The 9,504-nt window shown below is 44.2% G+C and overlaps 1 non-coding gene across 1 annotated transcript; it reads left to right on the top strand.

Moving 5' to 3' along the window:
• Window positions 1-5,623: 5,623 nt before the first annotated feature.
• On the top strand, window positions 5,624-5,690 carry TRNAS-GGA (transfer RNA serine (anticodon GGA)). Its single transcript has one exon. It is a non-coding gene; the product is annotated as a tRNA-Ser (tRNA).
• Window positions 5,691-9,504: the final 3,814 nt, after the last annotated feature.

Raw genomic sequence — 9,504 nt, 5'->3', positions numbered from 1 at the left:
CATGTCATGCTAAGGAATACCCATGCAAAGAGAGGGTTACATAGTGTATGGAATCTGTCTCTTTAAAAGGCAGGCTTAGGTCCTAAGTGGAACTCTGTCTCTTTACATAGTTGTGTCTTCTGGAATACACTAGTTCAGGGCTTTTTTTGTAGCAGGAACTCCTTTTCATATTAGGCCACATAGCCCTGATGTAGCCAATCCTCCTGGAGTTTACAGTAGGCCCTGTAATAAGAGCCCTTTAAGCTCTTGGAGAATTGGCTACATAAGAGGGGTGTGGTCTAATATGCAAAGAAGTTCCTGCTACAAAAAAGCCCTCTGTTAGAACTGAGTTGTTGATAGTTAGGGACATAGAGTCATTGTTAAGTCTAAGTTCTCTGTTGTGTGTTTCTGCATATTAAAGAAAGTTTGAAGACACCTTGAGTTTCTTTGGCCTTAGGGCAATCATTTACCCACCTTTACAGAGGAGCCAAGCACTACAGGGGCCATTTAAACAGAGAGACTCTCCTTTCTCAGCAGAGCTTGAAGAGTGGAAGAAAAATAGTTGGCAATATTCAGAGTTAAAGTTGGATAGAAGAAAATTTCATCCCATGCACTCACCCACACATGCTCTCTATTAACTGCTCCCAGCTCCTTGTACATATGCAATCAGCTTGGTCTACACTGTGGTGCGACGGTCATACTAGTGACAAGGTTTATGTCATAACAAGACTAATTTCCGTAGATGGATATAAACTGTATTGTCTCGATCAGTTTGCTTTAGCCTGTAAATGTTTCCTTCCTTCATGTGGCCATCTCATCTCATTATCACATATCGGAAGGTGGCTGCATGTATCAGAGGCAAATGTTATGGTATCAGCCTAGCAGCCTACAATGTGTAAATAGCATCTTAAATGCCATGAAATGTCAATCTTAATGCCTGATGGTGCTGCAAAAAACCTAATTTTTAAGTTAAGCAAGGCTAAAATCAAATGAATGGATTTGTTTATAGTCTCCTGCATAGATACAGGCCAAATCCCAAGCTGTCTTTTCACTTGTAAAAAGAGATCTTTGCCATATCCCTTTTGCACGCTCCCGTTTTAACAGCTTGAAAGCAAAGTCTAAAATTAACACATCTTTTCCATGGATCCCAGCTGCCCCAATAACCTCTCAGAAGAGAAGACAAGCATATATAGAGAAAAAACTTATGTGCCCTGGTGTACCCTAGGGAAAAAAAATTAGTAACCAAATCCAATTTTAGCAAATATGATAAACACACTATGGTTACTGGCTGGTGGTTATACTCAAATGTTAACACATTTATGGCCAGGAAAGAGATAATCCTGACAGATTTAGTGAGAGGAGTAAGAATGACAAGATATAATGTGAATTTTTAACATTACATTAACTGCTGGCTCTGCTTTCAAAGGACTTTAAAAAAAAAATCCTACCTGGCTCCGGATGAATAAAAAACCACCACTACCCCTTTCCTGGATTGCATTAGTGGAAAATGATCAAAAGATGACATCATGACAAGAACTGGGGGGGAGGGGTTAGGATAAAGACAAGTTAAGTCCATTCACAGAAATAAAGCTCACTTTCCACAGACCACAACTGTTGCACTCTGATATATACATAGATCTCAATTTGAAGCTTATGACTGAGAAGAATCCATCAAGTGCCTTATTCATTTCTATCTTGCATTGAATGCAGCTTCATCAGCCTTGACTAATCTAGAATCATTTACATCAGGAATCGCCAGACTTATATTTAATGCTTGCTTTTTCTGAATAATGAAAAATATCCAGAGCTACTTCCTCCTCTTGCTTGCTATCTTACCAAAGCAGTGCAGAGAAAAATGTTATGAACAAAAGTTTTAAAAAAATTAAAAAACATAAAGTAGATATTTTCCTGGGGTCTTCTAGGAAGATACACAAGCTACTTTGCAATGGACAGTGAGCTCACAAGCTACCTGTTGGAGACCCCTGATTTACATGTGATTCCAGCTCTTTCTGGAATGATGACATGAGATAACCCAATATCGGTTTAACAAATTTAGCTAAATGGTTGTTCTACCTCATAATACTGTAAACTATCTTTAGGGTTGGGTGCAGTTAGAACAACTCTACTGGGCATTGGGCAACTCCAACCTAGTTTCAACCTTGGGCAGAAATTATTTCTTGCCTTGTTTATCCTTGCCTGCACATGAACTGTGCTAAGTGGTGTCAAGTCTCAACATCTCAACACCTTTCCCCGGTGATGTACAGACATCTAAGGGCTTGGTTGATGATGACCAGTACCAAGGGTATTCCCTCCCTACACACTTTCTAATACAACTAATGATGGGTTGCTTAAAGGGTGATGTGACAGAGATACCAGAGTTTGTGGGGGGGGGGGGCAGTCAGGGCTGCAGAGGAGATAGCAGAGCCTCAGCCATGGAGGTTCCAACCAGGAAGAGACCTGCTCTGGGACTATCCTCCCATGAAAGGTTCAGGTGGGGATGTCTGGCTGGGGGAGGAGCAGTCAGCTAGGGCACAGATGGAGGACATTCATGGCCACTACAGGGAGGGAAGGATTTTCCTCATATTTCAGAGATTTAGGGTGGAGGAGAGGGGCAGAGCCAGGAAAGGGAGAGCAGTTTCAATTCCTGGCCTTAAAGGAGATGGCCAGGTACAGTTCAGGGCTGGACTAGACAGGAGATGAGTGAAGTAACTCATTCTTAAAGCAGAGAGGAAATCAGCCCTGTGTAACCAAAAATGGAAATAAAAAGTTATATTGCTCGGTAGACTCCGTCCTTAGTGTCCTATCTGAGTTACCTGCTTGGACAAACCTGACCAGAGATGAAGAGGTGTCTCCCTTTGCCAGCTAAAGTCCTTCCCACTTACAGATGGCCTTCCACCATACAATGGCTCAGTGTGCTTATCAATACACCTTACCTATAATGAGCAACCCGCCCTGTTCCTGTCATCCATACTTATGGCCTAACAAGTCAGTCAACCCAATCTAGTTTTACCACCCTCTAGAAAATTATTGCCCCAAAGGCCAATCATAGGGTTGCCAATTCTAGGTTGGGACATTCCTAGAGATTTGAGATGGAACCTGGGGAGGGTGGGGTTGAGATGGAGGGGACCTCAGTGGGGTATAATCCCACAGACTCTACACTCCAAAGTAGCCATTTTCTCCAGGGAAACAGATCTCTGTAGTCTGGCATTCAGCCCCTTCTGTTGAGTGGTTCAGCAGCACACAAAAAATGACAGAGTAGGGAAGGCAGAACACCTTTATAAGTGTATAGGGTTGCCAGATCTGTGCTGGAAAATAACTGGAGACTTTGGTGGGGGATAGATCTGGAAGAGGGCAGGGTTTGGGGAGGGGAGGGGCCTCAGCATGGTACAATGCCATAGAATCCACTCTTCAAAGCAGCCATTTTTTCCAGGGGAGCTGATCTCTGTCAGCTGAAGATCAGTTGTAAAAGTCTCAGACAAAAGGACTGCCAGCTTCCAAAAGCATAAGGTTTTGGGGTCCCTTTTTGATAAATTAGCATTCAGTGAGTGCAGTTTTTGCTGTGCATTGTAATGAACAGAATAAACTTGTAGACATATAGACCGATTTCCCAGTCACCTTATGCCTCTGTCAAGCAGCCAGCGTCGGCTTTTTCAAGTGGCGAAGAGGAACCTCTAAAAACCAGTTTCTCTTTGCCTCGCTAAAAAGTCGACACTGGCTGAAGCCCTGGGGCAGATTGGCGAGTGGGAAATCAGTCACAGTTTCCTTCAGAGCTCTTAAATGAAGAGAAAATCCTATCCCTTTTGGAATATGACTGTTATGTCTTGCATTTCAGTCATGATGTTACAACACAGTGAACGCTATAGAGGCAACCAGTGGAAGCCCACTGGTCTCCATGTCAGAACTTGTAACTTTCCTGTATGCTGAACCTAGCAATGTTAGCCTGACTGACTCCATGTTGGAGATGTTCCACTAACCAAGCAATATTGCCTTTATGCCTACTAACCAAATGCCTTGCATTTCAAACAAACCCAAATCACTGAGGGGCGACTGATAGTCTCTGGGAAGCTGCTGCAGGTGTCCCTTTGAAGCTGGATTGCCAGAGCAAAGCAGCAGGGTTCCTTCCTCCGCCTTGCAGATAAGAGGCCTGGGAACAGACAACTGTCTCCCGAAGTGTGAGAATAAGGTCTATTGTTTCTGTTACCCCTGTATAAAGAATGCGTCGATAGCCACTCCGGTTATCAGAGTCAATTTGCTTCTCCACTGAATGTAGTTCTCAATAAACGCTTTAACTTTTGAAACAAAGTAACGCGTCTTGTCTGAAGTTTTCCAGTTCTGACACCCCCGATGTAGCTCGCTAATATGCTCCACCAATCACGATCTGTGGCAGGAAGTTTAACTGGCCAGGATTGGACCTGGCCAGACAGAGGGTTGTTCCGGGATATGTATATAATTGGGATCCGGCCCGCATTTCCTTGCCTTGTGATGTACTCGCCAAGAAAGTATGTTGCCTTCAACACGTCTCGTCACTCAGTACATTACAGTGGCAACGAGGATGGGATCCTAGCCAGGTAACTCCCCAAGCGGGACTTCATGGACCTGGCCGGAGACGAGGAAGGCATGCAGTCTAGGGAGACTGAAGCGCCCGCTGCCACCGCTGCAATGGCTAACCCGAGTGTGACGACGGGCCACCTTGCAGAGTTCGACCCCACCAACCCTGATAAGTGGGAGACCTACACGGAGCAGGTCGACTGCTACCTACGAGCGAACATGATCACGGATGACAGCCGTAAGAAAGACATGCTCCTGAGTGTCTGCGGAAAGGCCACATTCGAGATCGCAAAGGGTCTCTCGGCCCCTGTGAAGATCACGGAGAAAACGTACGAGGAGATAGTCAGACTCCTGACTGGGCATTTCTTGCCCCAGCCATCCATCATCGCCCGCCGATTTCTCTTCCACAAGAGGGATCAAGGGGCAGGAGAGACGGAAGCAGTCTACCTGGCCGCCCTCCGCCAACCTGCGGGGAACTGCAGCTTCGACAAGCTGGATGAAGCCCTGAGGGATCGATTCATCTGGGGCCTCCAAGACGAAAGACTGCAGCAAAAGCTCTTTGCAAAGGAGGAGCTCACCCTACAACTTGCCTTCAACGAAGCCACCGCATTCGAGAGAGCCACCATACCCCATTCCGGTGGTCAGCCTAAGGTTTTTGGGAAACTGGACTTGGCCCAGGCATACCAGCAACTCCTGAAGGATGCTGAGATAGCAGAAGCACAGACCATTGTGACCCACAGGGGAACTTTTCGGGTGCAGCGGTTGCAATTTGGGGTTAGTGTGGCTCTGGGGATTTTTCAGAGCATAATGGATTCCTTCCTCAAAGGGATCCCCGGGGTGCAACCATTTTTTGACGATGTTTTGATCGCTGCCCCGGACGCTGAGGAGTTCTGCAGCCGTCTGCATGAGGTACTCTGCCATTTCCAGGCGGCGTGGTTTAAAGTAAAGCGGGAGAAGTGTTCCCTCGGGGTGTCGAGGGTAGAGTTCTTGGGGCTTGCAGTAGATGCCGCGGGCATCCACCTGACGGCTGACAAGACCAGGGCTATTGTCCACACCCTGGCCCTCACATGCAAGACAGAGTTACAAGGGGAGGGACGGTGGCTCAGTGGTAGAGCATCTGCTTGGAAAGCAGAAGGTCCCAGGTTCAATCCCTGGCATCTCCAAAAAAGGGTGCAGGCAAATAGGTGTGAAAAACCTCACCTTGAGACCTTGGAGAGCCGCTGCCAGTCTGAGAAGACAATACTGACTTTGATGGACCAAAGATCTGATTCAGTATAAGGCAGCTTCATATGTTCATATGTACAAAGTTTCTTGGGATTGTTAAATTTCTATCATTCATTTTTGCCCCACAAAGCAGCTATCGCAGAACCCCTTCATAGGCTCCTAGATAAAAACGCCCCGTGGGTCTGTGGAAAGAAGCAGGCCGCCGCTTTTCAGGCAGTCAAGGACCTACTAGTTTTCAATGAGGTGCTCCACCATTTTGACGAATCCTTACCAGTGATACTGGCTTGCGATGCTTTCCCGTACGGGGTGGGCGCTGTCCTGGGGTACCAACTCCCGGACAGGAGGGAGGTTCCCGTGGCCTATTATTCGAGGACCCTGACCCCCGCCGAGCGCAACTATGCCAGATAGACAAGGAGGCCTTGGCAATAGTGGTGGGTGTGCATAAATTCAATGACTACCTGTACGGTAGGTGTTTCACGATCACCACGGACCATAAGCCGCTACTGGGCCTCCTCGCCCCAGACCACCAGATGTTACAACACAGCAAACGCTACAGAGGCGACCAGTGGAAGCCCACTGGTCCCCGGATGTAGCTCGCTAATACGCTCTGCCAATCAAGATCTGTGGCGGGAAGTTTAACTGGCCAGGATTGGACCTGGCCAGATGGAGGGTTGTTCCAGGGTATGTATATAATCGAGACCCGGCCCACGTTTCCTTGCCTTGTGATGTACTCGCCAATAAAGTATGTTGCCTTCAATATGTCTCCTCACTCAGTACATTACAATGAACATCCTATTTCCTAGAACAAAAAAATCAAATGCCACTGATGCCTGCCATACAGAAACATATGCAGCATCTAGCACAGAGATTTGCAAGCTGATCAGTACAATTAAAAATCATTTTTTTTATTCATTGGCATACAAATGAGAAAGAGGGTGGAGGACATGCCTTCCAAACTACAGTCATCATACTGTCTTTCTAGCTTTTGTTTTCAGTTTTGTTGATTTATATATTTAGTTTGACTTTCTACCTTTCTGTCTCTCAATACTAGTGCTAAATCATAATGTACAACATCATGTGGCAGAGATGTTTCCATCAGGATAGGCATGCAGGCTATGGCAGGGGAGGGACGGTGGCTCAGTGGTAGAGCATCTGCTTGGGAAGCAGAAGGTCCCAGGTTCAATTCCCAGCATCTCCAACTAAAAAAGGGTCCAGGCAAGTAGGTGTGAAAAACCTCAGCTTGAAAACCTGGAGAGTCACTGCCAGTCTGAGTAGACAATATTGACTTTGATGGACCAAGGGTCTGATTCAGTATAAGGCAGCTTCATATGTTCATGTTCATATGAGAAGTCAGACAGAGATCATGAAATTCCCAAATGGCATAGATCCAAACTGAACCTAAAAGCTACTTGTTGAAACTAAAAGTATTTAAACAGATTCTCACTAGTACAAAATGTACCCTCTGGCTCAGATTGCCAAGAATGCACCTTAAGGTCTGATCTCTTTCCCATCAGCTGGGTAAAACAGGAGGAGGTCATGGCTCCTGTATAAAAGCACTGGATTTGCTAATCAACTAGTCTCATATAAATTAAGAACCAAACTCAAAGCATGATCACAGCACTCTGAGACCCTTAATATATGTCTGTATGCAGTGTATTATCCCTCCCCCCTCCAAACTGCACAGTTAGCATGTGTGGGAACGGACATGTTGTTGGGATGGAACTGAAAATGGGCATAATATTTCACAGCACTAGCACAGCCCCGAGTAAACTATGAAAAGAAAGCTGGGCACTGTTCTCCATCCCATTAAATTCTGCTGTTGATGTTACCTTGAAAACAAGAGTCTTGTTTTCGCTTTCTAATCCATGTTCTTTATTGTAGTGTTATGGTTTTCCCTCTGTGGTTTTCTTCTATGGTCAACAAATTAGTTGTTGAGCTATCATGATTTTTGTTTTCTGCCTCCCCACTATACACAGTACTGCACAAAAATACTCACAATTTGGTGATATGATGGGTTTACAAGTACTGTACTCTTCAGCCATGACCTTATCAAGTTTGCCAAAAAGGAAGCTAAGTTCATTGCTTTATGATATTTGTATTTCATTAAAAAGATGTCAAATAAGAAGTGTCAGAGTTCTCTCAAGAATCGTCATAAGACAGAAGTCATTTTAATGCCATTCAGTTACTGAAAAATCATGGTTCTTCTGAGCATTTACAGGAAAATGATATTCATGAATTTATGTATGTCGCCTTTAAAAGAATGAGTACAGGAAAAATACATCTTATTATAGAAATGCTATTCAATTGAGACTTGAAACAAATACATTTTTGAGTAAAAGAGCACTTATTTCATTATATCTATGAAATTACCTCTCCATAAGAAAACCATATCTTATCTTACCCCCAAAACACACAAGCCTATGCATACTAACTTTGTTTGAGGTACACATCCATATTTTTTACTACTTCAGTTGATTATTGCATGACTAGAATATCACCTTATTAAAAATTCAAAGTCAATGCACAATTGTTCTGGCTCTGATAGCAAGGGCTTAAAGTAGTCAAAGGATTCCTCAGAAGGAGTTTGCTCAATAGCTGGAGACCAGATTCAGTCTTCTAAAGACCACTGAGGTCAGGGTTGCGGTGTCAGTTGCTGGGTGCTAGGTCTAGGCTCATAGACAGCACAGAGCATGCAAGCCATACAAACTGACTGAACCAACAAGGCTCTCTGTTTACCCCAGGTCTTAAATATCCTGCAGAGCAAGAAGCACCATCTCTGTCTGGGGCTTAATCAAGCCCTGATCCTGCAAAGCACTATGAATGTTTAGGCAGTGGTCCAACTCACTAACTGGAACACAGGCTAAGTTGCCTTCTCACAGGCCTGTCATCTCTGTCATTCCCACTATGTGAGGAGAAAACTTAGGGAAATGGCTGCCTTTGAGTTTATCCTGCTGGCCGCACTGTTTGGGGCTAAGCGTTCAGGGGCCTTGGGATTCAAGAACTTTGGTTCTGGAAAAAGATCTGGTTCTGGATTAGTGTTGGATGTCCTCTCAACCTCCTGGTCTTCCCCAAGGGTGGTCTTTGGCTTAATCTAGTTGTCTTCTGACGAATCTGTTCTTGAGTCCAATAATGTAATGGAATAGTAGTAAAGGTGAAGATGAAAAGCAGTTCAGAGGTTGATAACCAGAACTTAGCCTTCCAACATATGTCAAAACATAGATCATCTTAAGAACATGATGAACTAGCAGTACAGATACCACACACCACATTTTTGTTCTGCAAGAAAGCAAAGAAAAATGGCTATAAATCATCTTCTAGAAAAACCAAGACCATGAGACTGGAAAACAGTGAAACAATGACAACATGGTCTGGAATCACAGTTTCAGCTGCATGTACAAATGATGGTAATTGTTCTGTTTCAATAGCATGGGAATAGTTCCAGTTAATGCAATGCTTACGTTGAAATAATCCAAGCAAGAGATGGAGGAGAAAGAGAGTGAAATTTAGGTATGCTAACAGAGATATGACAATGACAGAAGGACATAAATTCCTTCATCTTCCTTTGGAAGGTAATATATATATATATATATATATATAGTAGCATTTTTTATCATCAGATCAACAAAGCTAGTACAACTGAGAAATCAGTATAGCACAGTCATTTCAATCTACCATTTGATCACAAATATAGTATTTTGGGTTCAAGAGAAAGTCAGACTGAAGGACACAACTTTTATATACAATGTTGCAGAT

This window comes from Heteronotia binoei, chromosome 6, assembly GCF_032191835.1.
Source record: "Heteronotia binoei isolate CCM8104 ecotype False Entrance Well chromosome 6, APGP_CSIRO_Hbin_v1, whole genome shotgun sequence".
In the NCBI taxonomy this organism is placed as follows: domain Eukaryota; kingdom Metazoa; phylum Chordata; class Lepidosauria; order Squamata; family Gekkonidae; genus Heteronotia; species Heteronotia binoei.
Note: the sequence above shows the minus strand (reverse complement) of the source record. Positions and strands in the feature narration are given on the sequence as shown.